Raw genomic sequence first — 25,098 nt, forward strand, 5'->3', positions numbered from 1 at the left:
AGGCCGCAGTCAGATGCTGGGCTGAGGAAAGCCTTGGGTTCCCTTGGGCTGGGCAGGGGTTGCCTTCACGCGACCCCCGAAGTCTGGGTGGGCTCAGCAACCGAAGGGCCTCCATCTCCTGGAACCAGGGCCTCGTGTCAAAAGGAAGGGAAGGGGGCAGGGGTGGGGTAAGCAGCCCCTCTCACTGCGTCCCCCCCCAGGCTGAGCCAGGAAAGGTCTGCCCTCTTCTGAGGCCCCTGGAGGACCTGGGGAGGAAGAAGGACCCAAATCGGGGGGGTAGTGGGGCAGGGGGCTGGGGTCACTTCCGCTTGACCCCCCCAGAAGCCCCACCTCAGTGGCCAAATGCATGTCATGCTGACCACTGACCTCAAGGGGGCGCAGGAGACAACAAAATATCTTCCTGTTTGGGAGGCAGTCTGGCTGTGGCTGAACCTCCAGGGTGAGCTGGCTCAGCGGGGCTCCCTGTCCCACCCCCACTCCCCACAGCCCTGCCCAGGCCCACCCGCCACCTTGGCTCCCTGGCCCCTGAGCAGCTCCTGATAAGCATCCCCACCCTCTGGCCTCAGCCTTCTCCCAGCCCCTCCCCTCCTCCCCTCCCCCTCCCCTCCCCTCCCCCCCCCTCCCTGGCCCCTGGCACTCTCCTCTCTGGGCCTGGGAGGGGAAGAGCCTCAGCCCCCTAGACGAGGGCAGGCAGCCCTGGCCAGTCTGTGCATTTGGAGGAAGTTCCAGGGCAACTGCTCTGGGGTGGACCTGGGTGTGGGAAGGAGGACCCACATCTGAGGCTCAAGGGGCTTTACTTAGTTAGGTCCCAGGCCACAAAGGGCAGCAGGTGGCTTTAGGAAAGGCCTGGAAGGGAGGCAAGGCCACTGCTCAGGAGCCTGGGAGGGGGACGGAGGATGCAGTGGAGACAGGGGATGAAGGACATGGAGTGGGGGGTAGGACACTGAATAACAGAGGCAAATGGGGGTGCAGACAGGCAGGTGGCAGCCCAAGGTCCTGGGCCGGAGGATTCCAGGGTCATCAGGAGTAGAATGGGGGCAAGGAGGCCCGGCATTAGGCAGGAGCCTGAGCAGAGATGGGCTCTCCAGAGGAGGCTGAGGGCAGCTGTCCAGGCACGGCTAGAGAAGTCCTCCTGGGCCTGTGGCTGACGGGTACAAGGAGACAGAAAGACCTCCAGCCTCCCCCTCCAGCACTCGGGAGCCACGCAAGATGGCTGAGCAAGGGCCACCCAGCCAGGAGCTGCCTGGGAAGGTGAAAGGTCACTCCAGGGCATCTGTCCCACCAGGCACCAGGAAAGGGTCCCAGGGCACACTCCCCAGGCTGGCCTGTCCAGTGGGAGCCAGCTCACCCACCACCACTGACCTTGGTGCATCCTTCTGCAGGAAACTTCCTGAGACTCTAGGCAAATGTCCCTTCCTCTGGACTGGCAGCCTTCCCAAGGGGACCCCCCCGGAGGCTGCCAACACCAGGGACCAGGGAGGACTGGGCTGCCTTGGATGGGTCAGTATGGTAGGCCTTTTTTCCCTTCCAGCCTGGGTGCTGGGACTCAATGTGGAAAGAAACTCTGGTGGGAGGTGAAAGGGTAAGAAGTAGGGAGCAGACTCAGGTGCCAAAGTCGCAAATGTGTTAAGGGAAGAGTTGAACAGAAAGTCCTTTGCATTTGATAAAGTTGAGGTTCTTTTCTCCTGGCACTGGGGAGCCATGGAAGGTTGCACAGCAAGAGCAGGAGCCACACTGCCAGCAGGGAGCCCATTGGAGGAACTTGTGGGACCAGAGATGGTCAGCCTTAGGGAGGACTCAGACTCCCCCACCAGCCTACTCTGACCAGCTTCCTGCCCTTCTCAGAAGGACTGCCCTAAGCAGATGTTGCCTAGCTGGTCGGTGGAGCCCACCTCGACATGGTGCTCCAGCCTTGGCCCTGGCACCAGGAACCCTCGGGGAGAAAAGCCCAGGCTGAGGGCTCCAGTGGACAGAGCTCTCTGGAGGGGTCCAGCCCTGCCCCCAGGTGCCTCTCCCTCCCGCCTCAGTTTCCCACGTGCTCCGGCTCTTGGCCTGCCAGGAGGTACGGTCCTAGGATCTCAGCACTGCACGGGCGGCAGGAGAGTGTCCCCGACAGGTGAGGCTCCTGGGGTCCTCAGCCTGGGCGGGGGCTTTTCTCTGAGTGGATCGGTCAGCACAGCCCAGAGTGGGCAGTAGGACTGCGGGGTCCAGGCCTCATCTCGGGGGTTTCCTGTGGGGAGGGGCCGAGGGCCAGGACTGGGCCTGGAGGGTGGACAGGAGGGGCCGGCAGAGGCCCAGTGAGCAGACTTGGCAGGCTTCCCTGCTGGCCATGGGGCTGGGGCTGGGACGGGGCCCTTTTCGTGGAAGAGGATCGAAGCCGCCCTGTTGGGTTTGTTTGCCTCTGACCTTTGCCTGGGCTTGTGCAAGGCCCTCTCGGTGGCCTTCACCTTTGTCTGGGGGACATGGCTCACGGGAGACCCTGCTGCAGTGGCGGGAGCAGCTGGGGGGGCACTCTGAGCCCCTCACTGGGCTGTGGTGGGGGAAGCGGCAGGGCAGCCACCACCTGCCACTGTCAGTCAGCCCAGCGGGCCCCGGCGGGGTGGGCAGCGAGGGGCGGGGCACCGGCAGGCCTGGGTGGATTTCCTGGCCGGCTTAGCTCCTGGGGCCTGGGCCTGGGGCCTGGCCCTGCGTGTCTGTGGGCTGGGTGGGGAGACCCGCAGGCCTGGGTATGTCAGTGCCCTGAAGGAGGGCCAGTGAGGGTCCTCTGCTAGCCAACGCAGGCTCCCTCAGATCCGCATCCTCCTCTGGCAGGATTTGGCTGTGGAAAAGGCCCGAGGCTCTGGGGGCCAGCTAGAGACCCAAGGTGAGGGTGAGGCCGGTGGGGCGAGGCCCAGAGGGGGCGGTGAGGCAGGAGTGGTGGGGCCCGGGGCTCCAGAGAGGCCATCTTGGGAGAAGGCTGGGACACGGGGTCATCTGGAAGGTCCTCTTGGGAGGCCACCTGTGGCATCATGTCAATCCCAGGCTTCTCTGGGGGCCCCTCTGGGCAAGGGCAGCCTGGAGGCCCCTGGATGCATGCAGTTTCCACCAAGGCCACCAGGTTGAGGCCCAGATTCTTGGCCTCCCCGCCCCTGGCCTGCTGCTTCCTGGGCACTCTTGGGCATGCATGGGCCATTCTCTGGGGACGTCCCTGAGTTGCCCGTCACCCCTGAGAGGTGGCAGGTGTGGCCCCTGAACAAGGGGGAAACTGAGACTTCCCTCATCACGGCCCACAGATGCACCAGTCCTTGGCACAGCGTGTGACACACAGTGAGTGCATAGCCATGAGGTGGAAGCTGTGAGAGCCCAGGAGACCTCAGATGCCACCCAGCACAGAGCCTGGCCCGAGGGGTAAGTGAGTCCCCAGCAACACGTGGCCAGGCTCCTGCCACTGCCCCTGAGCACTGTCTGCACTGCATGTGTCCCCAGGGCACCCAGCACAACCCAGGGCCTGACAGGGGGTGGTCCTCAAACCGCAGGAGAGGTGGCTAGTGCAGGGCAGGACACAGGGGGACACGGCCACACTCACACCCCACTCCCCTGACCACACTCCAAATCACACAGAGCATACTGCAGTGTCCTCGCTCTGAAGGCCCCAGCCTCCACCTCCACCCCCACACCCCACCCCCATGGTCTACACTCCACCCCCATGGTCTACCCTCCATCCGCCATGGTCTACACTCCATCTGCCATGGTCTACACTCCATCCGCCATAGTCTACACTTCACTCCAGGCCCACACTCCTCCTTCATGGTCTACACTCCATCTCCATGGTCTACACTCCAACCTCCATGTTCTACACTTCAACCTCCATGGTCTACACTCCAACCTCCATGTTCTACACTTCAACCTCCATGGTCTACACTCCATCTCCATGGTCTACACTCCATCCACCATGGTCTACACTCCACCTCCATGGTCTACACTCCACCTCCATGGTCTACACTCCATCCACCATGGTCTACACTCCACCTCCATGGTCTACACTCCATCCACCATGGTCTACACTCCACCTCCATGGTCTACACTCCATCCACCATGGTCTACACTCCACCTCCATGGTCTATACTCCAACCTCCATGGTCTACACTCCACCCCAGGCCCACACTCCACCCTTCATGTCCACACTCCATCCATCACTCTCCATACGCCATCCTCCATTCTCTCCACTCCACTCTCCAGATTCCACACTTGTTGTCCATGCTCCACACTCAGCCCTCCAACCACACGACATCCTCAAAGTCCCACACCTGTCATTCAGATCCACACCCTCTCCATGCCACATGCCTGATTCTCCAGGCTCCACACTCCATTTCCAGGCTCCACACTCCACATTCCAGGCTCCACTCTGGCCTCCAGGCTTCACCCTCATCCTCTACGTCCACCCTCTTTCTTTAGGTTCCACACGCTGACTTCCAGCCGCATCCTCCGTTTTCCATGCTCCACTCTCTGTCCTCCATGCCCCACCCTCCACCCTCCAGGCTCCACACTCTATCCTTAGTGCCACACACCCCCACTCAATCTCTAGGCTCCACCCTGCACCCTCCGGGCTGCATACTCCATCCTCCACGATCCACACTCTGGCCTCCAGGTTTCTCACCGTCCTCCAGGCCTCCTGCTCCTTCCTTCAGTCTCCACTGCATTTCCAGGCTCAAAGCTCCACCCTCCAGGTCCCACCCCTCCTCCAGGCCTCCTGGTACATCCTTCAGGCCCTAAATTCTTTTTGATCATCTCAGAACACATCCTGCCTGCTCCACGTTCTGTCTTCCATCCTCACCACTCCACACTCTTCCCTCCTGCTCCACACTCCATCCTGGAGGCTCAACAATCTCCTCCATGCTCCACATTCCAGTCTTCAGTCTCTAAACTCCGTCCTGCAGGCTCCACACTCCGTCCTCTTTGCCCCACTTTGCCCCCCATGCTCCACACTCAGTCTTCCATGACCCATGCTCTGGCCTCCAGGTTTCTCACATCCTCCATGCCCCAGTTCGTCTTCAGCCTCCTCATTCTGACCTCCATACTCCACCCTCCATCTTCGCACACCACACTCTGTCTTCAGACCCACACCCCCTCCTCATATCCCAAGACATTTCCTCCATGATCTGCCTGCACCCTCCACACTGCACATTTCATCCTCCACGTCCACACTCTTTCCCCAGGTTCCTCACGTGCTCCATGCTCCATCCTTCAGCCTCCGCACTCCATCTTCCGTGCTCCAGGCTTTGCGATTCATCTTTCATCCTCTCCACCCTTTCTCCAGGTCCCACCACTCTGTCCCTCATGCTCCACACTCGGTCCTCCTCAGCCCACGCTTCATCCTCAGCGTCCCACACTCTCTCCTCCAGGCTCCACACCTTCTGCGTGCCCCAGATTCCATCCTCGGATGCCATGCTCCATCTTCCATGCACCACACTCCATTCTCCAGGTTTCAGGCTCTATGCTCCATGTTCCACACTCCATGTTCAGTGTCCCACACTCAGTCCTCTGGGAACAGACCTCCTCCATGCCTCACACTCCTCCCTCCATGCCCCACACTGTCCTCCATGCCACACATTGTTTTTCCATTTTGGGGGGTGGGGTACCAGAGATTGAACTCAGGGACACTCAACCACTGAGCCACATCCCCAGCCCTATTTTATATTTTATTAGAGACAGGGTCTCACTGAGTTGCTTAGGGCCTCGCCATTGCTGAGGCTGGCTTTGAACTTGCAATCCTCCTGTCTCAGCCTCCCGAGCTGCTGGGATTACAGGTGTGTGCCGCCACCCCGGGCTCCAGGCCCCACGTTGTAGTCCTGAATGCCTCACACTCATCTGCCAGACTCCACACACACCCTCCATGCCCCATTAACAGTCGCCACACTGTCCTCAATGCTCCACAGTCCACTGCTAGTGCTTTACACTCCCTCTTCCCTCCCTCCACTTCATTCTCCAGGTTCCACCCTCCATGCTCCGTGTCCTACACACCGGACTCCAGGCTGCACACTCAGACCTCCATGATGACGCTCCATCCGTCACGTCCCATTCTCTAACCGCCAGGTTCCACACCTTCCTCCATGCCCCAGATTCCGTCCTTCCCTCTTCACACTCCCTTCTCCCAGTGCACCCTCTATTCCCAGGCCCCACTCTCCTACTCCAGGGGTCACATTCAGACCTTTGTCCTCACTCCCTCCTCCATGCTCAACTCTCTGTCCCGCAGGTGCCACATTTCATTCTCCAGGCTCGCCCTCCCCTGCGTGCTCCACACTCTGCCTTCCATCCCCCACACTCCGGTGGCAGCTTCACACTCCATTCTTTGTGAACCACACTCCATCTTCCAGGCTCCAGGCTCCAAACTCCCTCCTGGAAGCTCCACACTCCATCCTCCAGGCTCCAGACTCTAAATTCCCTCCTGGAGGCTCCACACTCTGTCCTCCATGCTGCACACTCCATTCCCCTGGCTTGGCCTCCTGGCCCATGTGCCCCCAACTCTGGGAGGATAGGCCTCACACTGTCCTCCATAAGCACCTGCTGTCTTCCGAATGTCACACTCCATCCTCCCTGCCACACACCCTGTCCTCGAGGCGTCACCCTCCATCTTCCAGGTCCCACACCCCATCCTCCAGGTTCCACACGGTCCTCCATGGCCCAGGCCTGACCACAGTCTCCACACTCTGCTCTCTGGGTTCCACAAACCGTCGTCCATGCTCCCCACATGGTCCTTTATCCTTTCCACTTTCTCCTGGTTCTCCACGTGCCCTCCATGCTCCATCCTTCATCTTTCATGTCCCAAACCCTGCCCTCCAGGTTTCACCAAAGCCCTGCGCTCCTGCACACTCTCCACACTCTGTCCTCCATGCCCCAGACTCCATCCTTCAGTCTCAACCCTCCATTTCCCAGGCTCCGTCCTCCATCCTCCATACCCCACTTTCTGATCTCCAGGCTCTCCATCATTCTTCGTGCCCCACACTCCATCCTCCAGGCTCCAAATTCCTCCTGTCCTCCACGCTCTGTCCTCCATGCTCCACATTCTGCCCTTCAGTCTTCACATTGCGTCTCCGTGCTCCACATGACACCTTTAGCCTCACACTTAGTCTCATGCTTTGTTTTCCATGCCCCACAATTCATACCCTAGCCCCTACACGCCCTTCTCCAAGCTCCCCGCTCAGTCTTCCCTGATTCACCTCCATCCTCCACCCCCCAGACTCCATCCTTCATTCTCCACACTGCATTTTCCAGGCTCAACACCGTCCTCCAGACAGTGCACTGTATCCTCCAGGTTCTGCACCCTCCTGCATGCCTCATGCTCCATCCTCCACACCCCATCCTCTTCTCTCACAGTCAGCCCTGCATGACAGCCACTCCATCCTCCATGTCCCACGCTCCATCCTCCACGCTCCCTACTCAGTACTCCATGATCCACACTCCACACCCAATGCCTCACACTCAGTCCTTCAGGTAACGTCTCCTCTCCATGCCCCATTTTCCATACTCCATCCTTTATGTGTTGCACCCTGTCCTCAGTCTCTACACTCCATTCTCCATGTGCCACACTCTGTCCTCCAGGCTCTACACTGTATTCCGGCATGCTCCACATTCATGCTCCAGGCTCCACCCTCCATCCTCCAGTTTCCATACTCTCCACGCCCATGCTGGATCCTGCGGTCTCCAGTTCCATCCTCTATGCTCCACACTCTGTCTTCCAACCTCTCCGTTCCATTCTCTATGTTCCACACCCCATCCTCCATACCCCACACTTAGTCCTCCATGTCCTACCTCTGTCTTCAATGGCCCACACCAGTCTCCACACTCCATGTCCCACACTTGATCCTCTAGGCCACACACTCTGTTCTGCATGTTCCATAATCCATCGTCCATGCCACACACACCATCTTTCACCCTCTCCACTTCATTCTTCAGGTTCTGCACTCTGTCCACCGTGATCCACACTCCATTCTCCATGTACCAAACTTGGTCCTCCAGGTTCCACACCCTCATCCGAGCCCCGTGCTCCATCCACAGTCTCCACACCCTGTCCTCCATGCTCCATAATCCACCCTCCATGCACCCCACTTCACCTTTCATCCTTTCTGCTCCATTCTTATTTCACACTCCTTCCTTCATGCACAACAATCTGTCCTCCATGACTCACACCCTACACAATCCATCTTCAATGTCTCCCACTCCCTCCTCCAGGTTCTACACCATCCTCATGTGCCACCCACAGTCGTCACACCCTGTCCTCCATGCTCCACAATCTTCCATGGCCCACATTTCATCCTCTGGGCTCCCCAAACTCCAGGTTCCAGGCTGCACACTTAGCCCTGCATTCTGCACACTTCATCATCCATGTCTCATTCTCTGACCTCCAGGTTCTCCATGCCCTGCACTCCACCATCACTCTCCACAGTCCATCCTCCAGGCTCCATACTCTATTTTATTCCTCCCTCTTCATTCTCCAGGTTCCACTCTCCCTCCTGCACGCCACACCCGCTGTCATCCCTGCCTTCGGTCTCCATCCTCTGTTCTTCATGCTCCACACTCCATTCTCCAGGCTCCAAACTCCCTCCTGGAGGCTCCACACTCTGTCCTCCAGGCTGAACATTCTGTCCTTCAGTTTCCACAGTCCATCCTCTTTGTTCCACTGTCAGTCCTGCATAATACCCATTCAATCCTCAATGTCCCACACTCCGTCTTCCAGGCTCCACATCTTCCTCCAGGCCTCAAATTCCAGCCTTCACTCTTCACACTGTCCTCCACGCTCCACAATCTATGTCTTGGTTTCCGCACTCCATTCTCCTGGCTATGCCTTCTGTTCTATGTGCCCCCACTCAGTAATCCAGGCCTCACACGATCCGGAACATTGCATATGGCATTGCCCATTCTCCACACTCTGTCGTCCAGCTTCCAATCCTCCCACATTTGCCACACTCTGTCCTTCAGTCTCCACTTCATGCTCTACTCTTCAAGTCTGTCTTTCATCCTTTCCTCTCCATCCTCCCTCATGTCCTCCATGGTCCACAGTCTCCCAATCTCCACACTCCATCCTCCATGCCCCACCTCATGTCCTCCATGTGCCACAGTCTCCCAATCTCCACACTCCATCCTCCATGCCCCACCTCATGTCCTCCATGGTCCACAGTCTCCCAATCTCCACACTCCATCCTCCATGCCCCACCTCATGTCCTCCATGGCCCACAGTCTCCCAATCTCCACACTCCATCCTCCATGCCCCACCTCATGTCCTCCATGGCCCACAGTCTCGCAATCTCCACACTCCATCCTCCATGCCCCACCTCATGTCCTCCATGGTCCACAGTCTCCCAGTCTCCACACTCCATCCTCCATGCCCCACCTCATGTCCTCCATGGCCCACAGTCTCCCAATCTCCACACTCCATCCTCCATGCCCCACCTCATATCCTCGATGCCCCACAGTTTCCCAGTCTCCACACTCCATCCTCCATGCCCCACCTCATATCCTCCATGGCCCACAGTCTCCCAGTCTCCACACTCCATCCTCCATGCCCCACCTCATGTCCTCCATGGTCCACAGTCTCCCAATCTCCACACTCCATCCTCCATGCCCCACCTCATGTCCTCCATGGTCCACAGTCTCCCAATCTCCACACTCCATCCTCCATGCCCCACCTCATGTCCTCCATGACCCACAGTCTCCCAATCTCCACACTCCATCCTCCATGCCCCACCTCATGTCCTCCATGCCCCACAGTCTCCCAATCTCCACACTCCTTCCTCCATGGCCACCTCATGTCCTCCATGCCCCACAGTCTCCCAGTCTCCACACTCCATCCTCCATGCCCCACCTCATGTCCTCCATGGCCACAGTCTCCCAGTCTCCACACTCCATCCTCCATGCCCCACCTCATGTCCTCCACGGTCCACAGTCTGCCAGTCTCAACACTCCATCCTCCATGCTCCACCTCATGTCCTCCATGGTCCACAGTCTCCCAGTCTCCACACTCCATCCTCCATGCCCCACCTCATGTCATCCATGGCCCACAGTCTCCCAATCTCCACACTCCATCCTCCATGCCCCACCTCATGTCCTCCATGCCCCACAGTCTCCCAGTCTCCACACTCCATCCTCCATGCCCCACCTCATGTCCTCCATGGCCCACAGTCTCCCAGTCTCCACACTCCATCCTCCATGCCCCACCTCATGTCCTCCATGGCCCACAGTCTCCCAATCTCCACACTCCATCCTCCATGCCCCACCTCATGTCCTCCATGGTCCACAGTCTCCCAATCTCCACACTCCATCCTCCATGCCCCACCTCATGTCCTCCATGTGCCACAGTCTCCCAGTCTCCACACTCCATCCTCCATGCCCCACCTCATGTCCTCCATGGTCCACAGTCTCCCAATCTCCACACTCCATCCTCCATGCCCCACCTCATGTCCTCCATGCCCCACAGTCTCCCAATCTCCACACTCCATCCTCCATGCCCCACCTCATGTCCTCCATGGTCGACAGTCTCCCAGTCTCCACACTACATCCTCCATGCCCCACCTCATGTCCTCCATGGCCCACAGTCTCCCAATCTCCACACTCCATCCTCCATGCCCCACCTCATGTCCTCCATGGTCCACAGTCTCCCAATCTCCACACTCCATCCTCCATGCCCCACCTCATGTCCTCCATGACCCACAGTCTCCCAATCTCCACACTCCATCCTCCATGCCCCACCTCATGTCCTCCATGCCCCACAGTCTCCCAATCTCCACACTCCTTCCTCCATGGCCACCTCATGTCCTCCATGCCCCACAGTCTCCCAGTCTCCACACTCCATCCTCCATGCCCCACCTCATGTCCTCCATGGCCACAGTCTCCCAGTCTCCACACTCCATCCTCCATGCCCCACCTCATGTCCTCCACGGTCCACAGTCTGCCAGTCTCCACACTCCATCCTCCATGCTCCACCTCATGTCCTCCATGGTCCACAGTCTCCCAGTCTCCACACTCCATCCTCCATGCCCCACCTCATGTCCTCCATGGCCCACAGTCTCCCAATCTCCACACTCCATCCTCCATGCCCCACCTCATGTCCTCCATGCCCCACAGTCTCCCAGTCTCCACACTCCATCCTCCATGCCCCACCTCATGTCCTCCATGGCCCACAGTCTCCCAGTCTCCACACTCCATCCTCCATGCCCCACCTCATGTCCTCCATGGCCCACAGTCTCCCAATCTCCACACTCCATCCTCCATGCCCCACCTCATGTCCTCCATGGTCCACAGTCTCCCAGTCTCCACACTCCATCCTCCATGCCCCACCTCATGTCCTCCATGGCCCACAGTCTCCCAGTCTCCACACTCCATCCTCCATGCCCCACCTCATGTCCTCCATGGTCCACAGTCTCCCAGTCTCCACACTCCATCCTCCATGCCCCACCTCATGTCCTCCATGCCCCACAGTCTCCCAGTTTCCACACTCCATCCTCCATGCCCCACCTCATGTCCTCCATGGTCCACAGTCTCCCAATCTCCACACTCCATCCTCCATGCCCCACCTCATGTCCTCCATGGTCCACAGTCTCCCAGTCTCCACACTCCATCCTCCATGCCCCACCTCATGTCCTCCATGCCCCACAGTCTCCCAGTCTCCACACTCCATCCTCCATGCCACATCTCATGTCCTCCATGGTCCACAGTCTCCCAATCTCCACACTCCATCCTCCATGCCCCACCTCATGTCCTCCATGGTCCACAGTCTCCCAGTCTCCACACTCCATCCTCCATTCCCCACCTCATGTCCTCCATGGCCCACAGTCTCCCAATCTCCACACTCCATCCTCCATGCCCCACCTCATGTCCTCCATGGCCCACAGTCTCCCAGTCTCCACACTCCATCCTCCATGCCCCACCTCATGTCCTCCATGACCCACAGTCTCCCAATCTCCACACTCCATCCTCCATGCCCCACCTCATGTCCTCCATGGTCCACAGTCTCCCAGTCTCCACACTCCATCCTCCATGCCCCACCTCATGTCCTCCATGCCCCACAGTCTCCCAGTCTCCACACTCCATCCTCCATGCCCCACCTCATGTCCTCCATGGCCCACAGTCTCCCAGTCTCCACACGCCATCGTCCATGTCTGACCTCATGTCCTCTATGCCCACAGTCTCCCAATCTCCACACTCCATCCTCCATGCCCCACCTCATGTCCTCCATGCCCCACAGTCTCCCAATCTCCACACTCCATCCTCCATGCCCCACCTCATGTCCTCCATGGCCACAGTCTCACAATCTCCACACTCCATCCTCCATGCCCCACCTCATGTCCTCCATGCCCCACAGTCTCCCAATCTCCACACTCCATCCTCCATGCCCCACCTCATGTCCTCCATGCCCCACAGTCTCCCAATCTCCACACTCCATCCTCCATGCCCCACCTCATGTCCTCCATGCCCCACAGTCTCCCAATCTCCACACTCCATCCTCCATGCTCCACCTCATGTCCTCCATGGCCACAGTCTCCCAATCTCCACACTCCATCCTCCATGCCCCACCTCATGTCCTCCATGCCCCACAGTCTCCCAATCTCCACACTCCATCCTCCATGCCCCACCTCATGTCCTCCATGCCCCACAGTCTCCCAATCTCCACACTCCATCCTCCATGCCCCACCTCATGTCCTCCATGGCCCACAGTCTCCCAGTCTCCACACTCCATCCTCCATGACCCACCTCATGTCCTCCATGGCCCACAGTCTCCCAGTCTCCACACTCCATCCTCCATGCCCCACCTCATGTCCTCAATGGCCCACAGTCTCCCAGTCTCCACAATCCATCCTCCATGCCCCACCTCATGTCCTCCATGGCCCACAGTCTCCCAGTCTCCACACTCCATCCTCCATGCCCCACCTCATGTCCTCCATGCGCCACAGTCTCCCAATCTCCACACTCCATCCTCCATGCCCCACCTCATGTCCTCCATGGTCCACAGTCTCCCAGTCTCCACACTCCATCCTCCATGCCCCACCTAATGTCCTCCATGGTCACAGTCTCCCAGTCTCCACACTCCATCCTCCATGCCCCACCTCATGTCCTCCATGGTCCACAGTCTCCCAATCTCCACACTCCATCCTCCATGCCCCACCTCATGTCCTCCATGTCCCACAGTCTCCCAGTCTCCACACTCCATCCTCCATGCCCCACCTCATGTCCTCCATGCCCCACAGTCTCCCAGTCTCCACACTCCATCCTCCATGCCCCACCTCATGTCCTCCATGGTCCACAGTCTCCCAGTCTCCACACTCCATCCTCCATGCCCCACCTCATGTCCTCCATGGCCCACAGTCTCCCAGTCTCCACACTCCATCCTCCATGCCCCACCTCATGTCCTCCATGGCCCACAGTCTCCCAGTCTCCACACTCCATCCTCCATGCCCCACCTCATGTCCTCCATGACCCACAGTCTCAAAGTCTCCACACTCCATCCTCCATGCCCCACCTCATGTCCTCCATGGCCCAAAGTCTCCCAGTCTCCACACACCATCCTCCATGCCCCACCTCATGTCCTCCATGCCCCACAGTCTCCCAATCTCCACACTCCATCCTCCATGCCCCACCTCATGTCCTCCATGCCCCACAGTCTCCCAATCTCCACACTCCATCCTCCATGCCTCACCTCATGTCCTCCATGCCCCACAGTCTCCCAATCTCCACACTCCATCCTCCATGCCCCACCTCATGTCCTCCATGGCCCACAGTCTCCCAGTCTCCACACTCCATCCTCCATGCCCCACCTCATGTCCTCCATGCCCACAGTCTCCCAATCTCCACACTCCATCTTCCATGCCCCACCTCATGTCCTCCATGGCCCACAGTCTCCCAGTCTCCACACTCCATCCTCCATGCCCCACCTCATGTCTTCCATGGCCCACAGTCTCCCAGTCTCCACACTCCATCCTCAATGCCCCACCTCATGTCCTCCATGGCCCACAGTCTCCCAGTCTCCACACTCCATCCTCCATGCCCCACCTGATGTCCTCCATGGTCCACAGTCTCCCAATCTCCACACTCCATCCTCCATGCTCCACCTCATGTCCTCCATGGCCCACAGTCTCCCAGTCTCCACACTCCATCCTCCATGCCCCACCTGATGTCCTCCATGGTCCACAGTCTCCCAGTCTCCACACTCCATCCTCCATGCCCCACCTCATGTCCTCCATGCCCCACAGTCTCCCAGTCTCCACACTCCATCCTCCATGCCCCACCTCATGTCCTCCATGCCCCACAGTCTCCCAGTCTCCACACTCCATCCTCCATGCCCCACCTCATGTCCTCCATGGCCCACAGTCTCCCAGTCCACACTCCATCCTCCATGTCTTACCTCATGTCCTCCATGCCCACAGTCTCCCAATCTCCACACTCCATCCTCCATGCCCCACCTCATGTCTTCCATGCCCCACAGTCTCCCAGTCTCCACACTCCATCCTCCATGCCCCACCTCATGTCCTCCATGGCCACAGTCTCCCAATCTCCACACTCCATCCTCCATGCCCCACCTCATGTCCTCCATGCCCCACAGTCTCCCAATCTCCACACTCCATCCTCCATGCCCCACCTCATGTCCTCCATGGCCCACAGTCACCCAGTCTCCACACTCCATCCTCCATGCCCCACCTCATGTCCTCCATGGTCCACAGTCTCCCAATCTCCACACTCCATCCTCCATGCCCCACCTCATGTCCTCCATGGTCCACAGTCTCCCAATCTCCACACTCCATCCTCCATGCCCCACCTCATGTCCTCCATGGCCCACAGTCTCCCAATCTCCGCACTCCATCCTCCATGCCTCACCTCATGTCCTCCATGCCCCACAGTCTCCCAATGTCCACACTCCATCCTCCATGCCCCACCTCATGTCCTCCATGGCCCACAGTCTCCCAGTCTCCACACTCCATCCTCCATGCCCCACCTCATGTCCTCCACGGCCCACAGTCTCCCAATCTCCACACTCCATCCTCCATGCCCCACCTCATGTCCTCCATGCCCCACAGTCTCCCAATCTCCACACTCCATCCTCCATGCCCCACCTCATGTCCTCCATGGCCACAGTCTCCCAGTCTCCACACTCCATCCTCCATGCCCCACCTCATGTCCTCCATGGCCACAGTCTCCCAATCTCCACACTCCATCCTCCATGCCCCACCTCATGTCCTCCATGGCCCACAGTCTCCCAATCTCCACACTCCATCCTCCATGCCCCACCTCATGTCCTCCATGGCCCACAGTCTCCCAATCTCCACACTCCATCCTCCATGCCCCACCTCATGTCCTCCATGGCCCACAGTCTCCCAATCTCCACACTCCATCCTCCATGCCCCACCTCATGTCCTCCATGGCCCACAGTCTCCCAATCTCCACACTCCATCCTCCATGCCCCACCTCATGTCCTCCATGCCCCACAGTCTCCCAGTCTCCACACTCCATCCTCCATGCCCCACCTCATGTCCTCCATGGCCCACAGTCTCCCAATCTCCACACTCCATCCTCCATGCCCCACCTCATGTCCTCCATGCCCCACAGTCTCCCAGTCTCCACACTCCATCCTCCATTCTCCATGTCCCAGTTTCTGTCTTTCAGATTCCACACCGTCCTCCTTGCCCCTTGTTTCATCCTTCAGGATCCACGCTCAATTCCCTAAGTCTTGTCCCCATGCCCCACACTCTGTCATATATGCCCCACACTCAAGGACTCATGCTATCCCCTACACTGCACATTCCTTCATCTATGTTCCGTACTCTGTCCTCCAGGTTTCACAGCCTCCTTCGTGCTCCATGGTACATCCTTCAATCTCCATATTCCATATTCCATCCTCTGCACTCCATTCTCCATGTTCCACACTCCATTCTCCACGTTCCATACTCCATTCTTCATGCTTCTTACTCAGTACTCCATGCTCCACACTCTGTCCTCCATGTCCCACTTTCCACCCTCCTGTTTCTATACCCTCCTTCATGCCCCACGCTCCATTCTTCTGTCTCCATGCTCCACTCTCTATGCTCCACAATCTGTCCTCCATGCTCCACGCTTCATTCTCTCCACTCCATCCTCCATGCCCCATACTCAGTCTTCCAAGCTCTGCTCTCTGTGTTTAATGACCTACACTAAACTTGCGCAATCCGCACTGCATCCTCCATGCCCAACAATCCGTCCTACATTCTCCACACGACATCCTCCATCATCTGCACTCCTCCAGGTTCCACATCTTCAACCCAGCCCCACACTCCATCCACAGTCTCTGTACTCTGTCCTCTGTGCTCCACTCCACAGTCTCTTCATCATGTTCCACAAGCCGTTTTTCATGGCCCATACTCCATTCACCATGCCCCACACTCCATCCTCCAGACTCCACACTCCATTTTCCAGGCTCCATACTTCCTCCTGTAGGTTCCACACTCTGTCGTCCATGCTCCACATTCTGACCTTCAGTCTCCATACTACATCCTCCATGCTCCACATTATACCCTTTAATCACACTTTGTCCTTCATGCCCTATACTCCATATTCCAGGATCCACACTCCATCCTTAATGCTATACACCACATCCCACATGCTTTACACTCAATCTCTAAGCTCCACACTCAGTCTTCCATGATCCACACTGTGTCCTCCGAGTTTCTCAACATCCTCAATGCCCCATGATCCATCCTCCAGTGTCTACACTCTGTCCTCCATGCTCTACAATCCATCTTCAATGTTCCACATTCCTATATCCAGGTTCTACACCTTCATCCAAACCCCACACTCCATCCACAGTCTCCACACTCCCCTTCCATGCCCCACAATCCATTGTTTGTGTTCCACACTCCATCTTTCTTCACTCCATCCTCCAGGAACCATATGCCATATTCCACGGCCCACATTCCATCCTCCATGCTACAGTCTCCCCTCCCCTATGCCTCATGTTCCATCCTTTAGTCTTAACACACCATCCTTTGTCCTCCACCCTCTATCCTCCCTTACCCCACACTTCATTCTCCTTGCCCAATATTTTTTCCTCCATGATCCACATTGTGTCCTCCACGATCCATATTCCATCCTCCATTTCCTACTTTGTCTTATTTTCCCAACACTCCATCCTCAATGCTCCACTCTGTCCTTCATGCTCCACACTTCATCTACCATTCTCTACACTTTATGTTGTAGGCTCCACAATCCAGCCTCCATGCTGCACACTCCATTCTCTAGACACTGTGCTATTCTCCATTCTCCCCAGTCTTCATATACTGGCACTACACTCCATTCTCTATACACATACTTCATTCTCTACTCTTCTTTCTCCTTACTCCACCATTCCCCATTCCTTATTCTCATATTCTGTTCTCCATATTTTATTATTTATACACCATGATCTGTACTACATATACCATTGCCCATTATTAATGTACCATAATCTGTTATACACATGTCATTATCCATATTTATCTCATTCTCCATATGCCAATCTCCATTTTCCATGGTCCACATTCTGTATTCCATTATCCATTCTTCACTCACCATACCCAGTATTTTGAATGCCATTCTTCATATTTTATGTTCCATTTCCTGACTCCATTCTTCATAATAAAGATACCATGCTTTACCCTCCACTTCATATTCCAAGTTCCACACTTTAATTTTCATTCTCCCTTCTCCATAGTCTATTATCTATACTCCACATGCCATTAGCCATACTCTATGTTCCATTTTCCATATTAGACTCCATTGTCCACTCAAGTTTTTATCTATACTCCATATTCTAAATTTCTTATGCTATCCCCTATTCTCCATTCCTCATTCTTCATAATTCATTCACCATATCATTCTTCATTCTCCGTACTCCATTCTCTACACCATTTTCTATTATCTACATTCCATTCTTCATAATATATTCTCTATACTATATTTTCTGTAGCTCACATTCTCTATTCTCTATAACCTGTTCTCTAAACTTCACATTTCAGTCTTGATTCTCAATTCTTCTTACTCCTTGCTCTATATGCCATTTTTCATGCTCCATTATACTTTCTTCATATTCCATCTCCTGCCTCCATTTAATTTATTACATACTCCCTTCTCTACTACAAATTCCATAATGCAAACTCCATTCTTTATTTGCCATATTCTCTAGTCCATGCTGCATTACACATGTTCTAGTCTTCATTATGCATAATCATTCTCTAAACAACATTTGCCACATTTCATTCTTCATGTTCTATACTCTATTCTTTACACCTTAGTCTCCATACTCCATATTCTACACATAATCCTCACACCTACATTCCCCATCTCATTCTCCACACTCCATACTAATTTTCCATTATTTATTCTCCATATGATATATGCCATACTATGTGCATTATTACATTCTCCATACCCCATTCCCCACCCTCTGTTCTCCATATATCGTATCACTTTAATTCTCCATATTTTTTCTCCTTTCTCCATACTTCATTTTCTGTGCTCTACTATAAGTTTTCTATGTTCCAGTCTCTATACTCAATTTTCCATTCTCCTTTCTGAAGAAACTATTTCCTGGTCTGTTATTTATTCTCTATATTCCTTACTCCATTGTTCTTATACTGTATTCTATTCTCCATTCTTTATGATCTGTTGTTCATCTCCATCTCCATATTCCAGTCTCCATATTTGTTACTCCATTATCTATCTTTTATTGTCCATATTTTACATTTCTTTTTCCATAACGTAGTCCATCTTCTTCATCCTCCTTTCTCCATTTCCATACTCTATTCTACAGTCTCCACACAACATTTTCCACTCTCCAGTCTTCATACACCATTCTCCATTTTCCAATCACCATGCTTTATTTTTTATCCTCTGTGATCTCTTATCCATATTCTGTACTCCATTATCTCTTTTCCACACTGCATACTCCATTGTCTGTGCCATTATTCATTTTCTATACAACATAACCCACCTCTATACTTCAAACTCCTTTCTCCAGATTCTATGCTCCATTGTCTAGTCTTCATACTCTGATCTCCACATTCTAAATTCTTCATTTTTTATTTTAGCTTCTCTGTTCTGTGTACTCTGTGCTCCATTGTTCACTCTGTATATTCCAACTTCATTAAAATTGTCTATATTCAGTTCTCCATAGTCCATATGGTATATTCCCTATTTCATTTTCCACATTGCATTTCCTATACTCTCCATTCTACTTCCTCCATATTCCGTACAACATTCACCATTCTTTATTAACCATGCTCCATTCTCAGTTCTTCAAACTCCACAAATCATTCTTCACATTCTGTTTTCCATTCCCTAAATACCATACTCTGTTCTCTGCACACTATACTCCATTCATCATATGCAGTACTCCTGTTCATTCTCCATACTCCATCCACAATTCTCCATACATAATGCTCCATTTTCTATAATCATACACCTCACACCATTCTCCATTATCAAGTATCAGTATATTCATATTCTCTACTTTACTCTCCATATTCTATATTCCATTCTTCATCCTAGATACTTCATACTCTGTTTTCTGTATTACATTCTCCACACCCATAATTCATTCTACAGTTTATTATCCATACTCTACACTCTATTCTCCAATCCATAAAATATTTTCTACACATCATTGTTCAGACTCCATGCATCCTTCTTTATACAGTATGACATACTCTTTACATTCCATATTCTAAACTTCATTCTCTATTCTCCATATACCATGTATGCTACTCCTCACTCTACTCCAAATTCCATGCTTCATTCAATAAATTCTACACTTTGTTCTCTATTTTACTTTCTCCTCACTCTATTTCTACATTACTCACACTCCATAACTTATTTCTATATTCCATTCTTCATGCTACATAGTCTACATGCCTTTTCCTGTTTATAAGCCATTATTCATAATCCATACTTCACTTACCATTCGTCCTACACCATACTCCACTCACCATTCGCCACACTTACATCATTGTTTATATTCTATAATCTATTCTCTAACCTTTATTCTCCTTCCTCCATCCTCACTTGCCATGCTCCATTATTCACATACTATTCTGTATTCTCTATTTTATAACTCTGTATTCTATACAACATATGCCATTCTCCATACTTCACACTCCACTCTATGCTCTATTATCCACATTACATTATCCTCTGCCATAATCTATTCTACACATTCTATTCTTCATACTCCATATTCAACTCTCTACACTTACATTTTGTTATTCATTTTTATTCTTCTTATTCCATTCACTATACAGCATTGTCCCTCCATACTTCACATTATATATTTGTATTCTCCATAACTTCATTCTCCATAATTTATTCTCCATTCTTTCTTATGTACTGTGCTTTTTCCATTCACCATCATCCGTCCTGTACTCTCCACTCAATATTCTATACTCTGTTCTCTATGTTTAATACTCCATTCTTTCTTCTCTGTTCCTTACTACATTAATTGTGTTCTATGTTGAATATTCCACTATCTATTCAACCTACTCTATTATCCATTCTCCAAACTGCAAAATTCATGCCCTGTAACCCACATTCCATATTCCACATTTCATTCTCCCTATTCTATTTTCCAACTCTGCACTATTCTCCATAAACATTTTCATATTACATAATCCTCCTCCTACTACCCATTCCATTCACCATTCCATAAACTGCTTTTCATACTCTATTCTTCATACTCGATACTCCATTTATTCCTATTCTCTATTTTTCTTGTTCCATTTACCACACTCCATTCGACATTCTTTGTATTGTATACTTCATACTCCACTGTCCATTCTACATACTTCATTCTCCTTTCCACATTTCAGAAATTCCAGACTTCACACTCTATAACCCATTCTCCATATTCCAACATTTCATTATCTATTGAACATTATTCATACTGCATTCTCCATTTTCCATATTCCTACAACATTCTCCACACTCTTGTAACATTCTTCATAGGCCATTCCCAATATTTCTTTTGCATACTCCCTATATTCCATTGTCCTTATTCTATATCACATTATCCATTTTCATCCTCCATATTGCACGCATCATTCACCATATTCTATGTTCCATTTTCAATCTTCATTCTCTATTTTCCATTTTCCTCACTCAAATCAACAGATTCCATTTTCCATCTTACTACATACACCATGATCTATTCTCCACTTCATATTCAATACTCTATTATTTATACTTACTTTACTTTTGTTTGTTCTCTTTATTTATTCTTTTCTTTTCTTTGTTCTCTATGTTTACTCTTTGTTCTCTGTATTTATTCTTTTCCATGTTCTCCATACACTTTTCACTCCATACATCTTACTCCATTCTCAAGTCTATGCTCCATAGCACTTGCTCCATTTGTTGTTGTACTTGATTGTCTCTTCTACTTTGTTCAAACTCTATTTGCCATGCTGCGTTTACCATACCTGTGCCCTATGCTTCAAACACCATTCTAATTTTAAACTCCTTTCTCCGTTCCATTCATCGTTCTCCATACTCTGTTTCTGGAAATCTTTTCCATTCTCCATACTTAATACTCCATTCTCTGCTATCTATACTCTATTCTGCATTTTCTCCACACTCCATTGTTTGTACTCCTGTAGCCATAATGTATGCTTCATTCTTCATTCTCCATTCTGAATATGTTCCATTCTCCATATTCTATCTGCCATTTCCTGTACTCCATTCTTCATGTTCTTACTCCATTCTTCCTTCTTCCTTCCCCATACTCTAGTATCCACACCCTATATTCCATCTATATAAACATTTTCCACATTACATACTTTATACTCCTTTCTAATGTTAAATACACATTCTTATTCCATTATTAAGACCCTATTCTACATTTTATATACTCCACACAGCCAGATTCCATTCTCCACTCCTATCTATTCTCTATATTGAATTCTCCATACATACAGTTATACTCCATTCTCAATATTACATTCTCCAATCCATTCTTTCTTTTCTTTTTTTTAACAAAATTAAATTCGTTTTAATTAGTTATACATGACAGTAGAATGCATTTATGCACATTGATATATCATACATAGATAGGGTACAATTTCTTACTTTTCTGAGTGTACATGTTGCAGAATCATATTGGTCTTTCAGTCACATAGATACATACAGTAATCATGTCTGTTTCATTCCACTATCTTTCCTATCCCCACATCCCCTCCACTTCCCTCCCTAATCCAAGGTAATGCTATTCTTCCCTATAAGTGCCCCCCACCTTATTGTAAGTTAGCATCTGCATATTAGAGAAAACTTTTGGCTTTTGGTTTTGTGGGATTGGCTTATTTTGTTTAGCATGATATTCTCCAATTCCAACCATTTACTGGCAAATGCCATAATTTTACTCTTCTTTAAAGCTGAGTAATGGGCTGGGGATGTGGCTCAAGCGGTAACACGCTCTCCTGGCATGCACAGGGCACTGAGTTCGATCCTTAACACCACATAAAAATAAAATAAAGATGTTGTGTCCACTGAAAACTAAAAAATAAATATTAAAAAATTCTCTCTCTCTCTCTCTCTCTCTCAAAAAAAAAAAGCTGAGTAATATTCCATTGAGTATATACACCACATTATCTTTATCCATTCATCTATTGAGGGACACCTAGGTTGGTTCCATATTTTAGCTGTTGTGAATTGAGCTTCTATAAACATTGAAGTGGCTGTGTCACTATAGTATGCTATTCTAAGTCCTTTGGGTATAAACCAAGGAGTGGAATAACTGAGTCAAATGGTGGTTCCATTCCCAATTTTCTGAGGAATCTCTGTACTGCTTTCCATAGTGGTTGCACTGATTTGCAGTCCCACCAGCCATGTATGAGTGTACCTTTTTCACCACATCCTCACCAACATTTACTGTTACCTGTATTCTTGATGATTGTCATTCTGACAGGAGTGAGATGAAATCTTAAGAGTAGTTTTGATTTGCATTTTTCTAATTGCTAGAGATGTTGAACACCTTTTCATATATTTGTTGATCAATTGTATTTCTTCTTCTGTGAAGTGTCTGTTCAGTTCCTTAGCCCATTTATTGATTGGGTTATTTGTTTTTTTGATGATAGTTTTTTTTTGAGTTCTTTAAATATCCTAGAGATTATTATTATTATTATCAGAGGTGCATGTAGTGAAGATTTTCTCCCAATCTGTAGGCTCTCTCCTCACTTTATTAATTGTTTCCTTTACTGAGAAAAGTCTTTTAAATTTGAATCCACCCCATTGATTGATTCTTGATTTTACTTCTTGCACTTTAAGAATCTTGTTAAGGAAGTCAGATCCTAGGCCGATGTGAAGATTTGGGTGTATTTTTTCTTCTATAGGTACAGGGTCTCTGTTCTAGTGCCTAACTCTTTGTTATACTTTGAGTTGATTTTTGTGCAGGGTAAGAGATAGAGATTTAATTTCATTGTGTTACATACGGATTTCCAGTTTTGCCAACACCATTTGTCGAATAGGCCATCTTCTCTCCAGTGAATGTTTTTGGCACCTTGTCTAGTATGACATAACCATATTTATGTGGGTGTGTCTCTGTGTTCTCCATTCTGTACCATTGGTCTACAAGTCTATTTTTGTGCCAATACCAGGCACTTTTGTTACTATGTCTCTGGAGTATAAGGTCTGGTACTGCGATGCCTCCTGCTTCACTTTTCTTGCTAAGGATTGCTTTAGCTATTCTGCATCTCTTATTTTTCCAAATAAATTTCATGATTGTTTTTTCTATTTCTATGAAGAATGTCATTGGGATTTTAATAGGAATTGCATTAAATCTGTACAATACTTTTGGTACTATGGCCATTTTGACAATATTAATTCTGCCTATCCAGGAGCATGGGAGATCTTTCCATCTTCCGAGGTTTTCTTCAATTTCGTTTTTAGTGTTCTGTAGTTTTCATTGTACAGATCTTTCACTCTTTTGCTAGATCTATTCCCAGGTTTTTTTTTGAAGCTATTGTGAATGGAGTAGTTTTCCTAATTTCTCTTTCAGTGGATTTATCACTGATGTATAGGAATGCATTTGATTCATGGGTGTTGATTTTATATTTTTCTACTTTGCTGAATTCATTTATTAGTTCTAGAAGTTTTCTGGTGTAGTTTTTTGGATCTTCTAGATATCCTGTCATCAGAAAATAGTGATAGTTTGAATTCTTCTTTACCTATTTGTATTCCTTTAAATTCTTTCTTTTGTCTAATTGCTCTGGCTAGACTTTCAAGGATGATGTTCAATAGAAATGGTGAAAGAGGACATCCTGTCTTATTCCAGTTTTTAGAGGGAATGTTCTCAATTTTTCTCCATTTAGAATGATGCTGGGCTTGGGTTTAGCATATACAGCTTTTAGAATGTTGAGGTATGTCCCTACTATCTGCAGCTTTTCTAGTGTGATGAACATGAACTGGTGCTGCTGTATTTTGTCAAATGCTTTTTCTGCGTCTATTGAGATGATCATATAATTCTTGTTTTTAAGTCTATTAATATGGTGAATTATGTTTATTGATGTCCATATGTTGAACAAACCCTGCATCCCTGGGATGAATCCCACTTGATCATGGTGCACTATCTTTTTAATGTGTTTTTGTATGTAATTTACCAGAATATTATTGAGAATTTTTGCATAAATGTTCATCAGGGATATTGATCTGAGGTTTTCTTTCCTTGATGTGTCTTTGTCTGGTTTTGGAATCAGGGTGATATTAGCCTCACAGAATGAGTTTGGAAGTGTTCCCTCCTTTTCTGTTTCATGGAATGCTTTGAGGAGTATTGGTGTTAATTCTTCTTTGAAGGTCTTGTAGAACTCGGCTGAGAATCCATCTGGTCCTGGGCTTTTCTTGGTTGGTAGGCTTTCAATGGCATTTTCTATTTCATTACTGGAAATCAATGTGTTTTTATTGTGTCGGAACTCATTCAGTTTGGGTAGGTCATATTTGTTGATATCTTCGATATTTTCTATTTTATTCAAGTATAAATTTTCAAAATAGTTTCTGATTATCTTTTGTATTTCAGATGTGTCCATTTTGATATTTCCTTCTTCATCTTGTATTTTAGTAATTTGAGTTTTCTCTCTTTTTCTCTTCATT

The 25,098-nt window shown here is 50.7% G+C and overlaps 1 long non-coding RNA gene across 13 annotated transcripts in view; it reads left to right on the forward strand.

Moving 5' to 3' along the window:
• Positions 1-2,633: 2,633 nt before the first annotated feature.
• Positions 2,634-25,098, forward strand: part of LOC113200265 (uncharacterized) — a 48,061-nt gene continuing 25,596 nt past the window's right edge. For 12 of the 13 annotated variants that reach the window (XR_013343510.1, XR_013343509.1, XR_013343511.1 and 9 more), the window contains exons 1-2: positions 2,634-2,863; positions 3,273-3,387. This is a non-coding gene — a long non-coding RNA (uncharacterized LOC113200265). The remainder of the gene's footprint in view (positions 2,864-3,272; positions 3,388-25,098) is intronic. The other variant, XR_013343516.1, reaches the window with a different exon arrangement.

Source organism: Urocitellus parryii, chromosome 4 (assembly GCF_045843805.1).
Source record: "Urocitellus parryii isolate mUroPar1 chromosome 4, mUroPar1.hap1, whole genome shotgun sequence".
Lineage (NCBI taxonomy): Eukaryota > Metazoa > Chordata > Mammalia > Rodentia > Sciuridae > Urocitellus > Urocitellus parryii.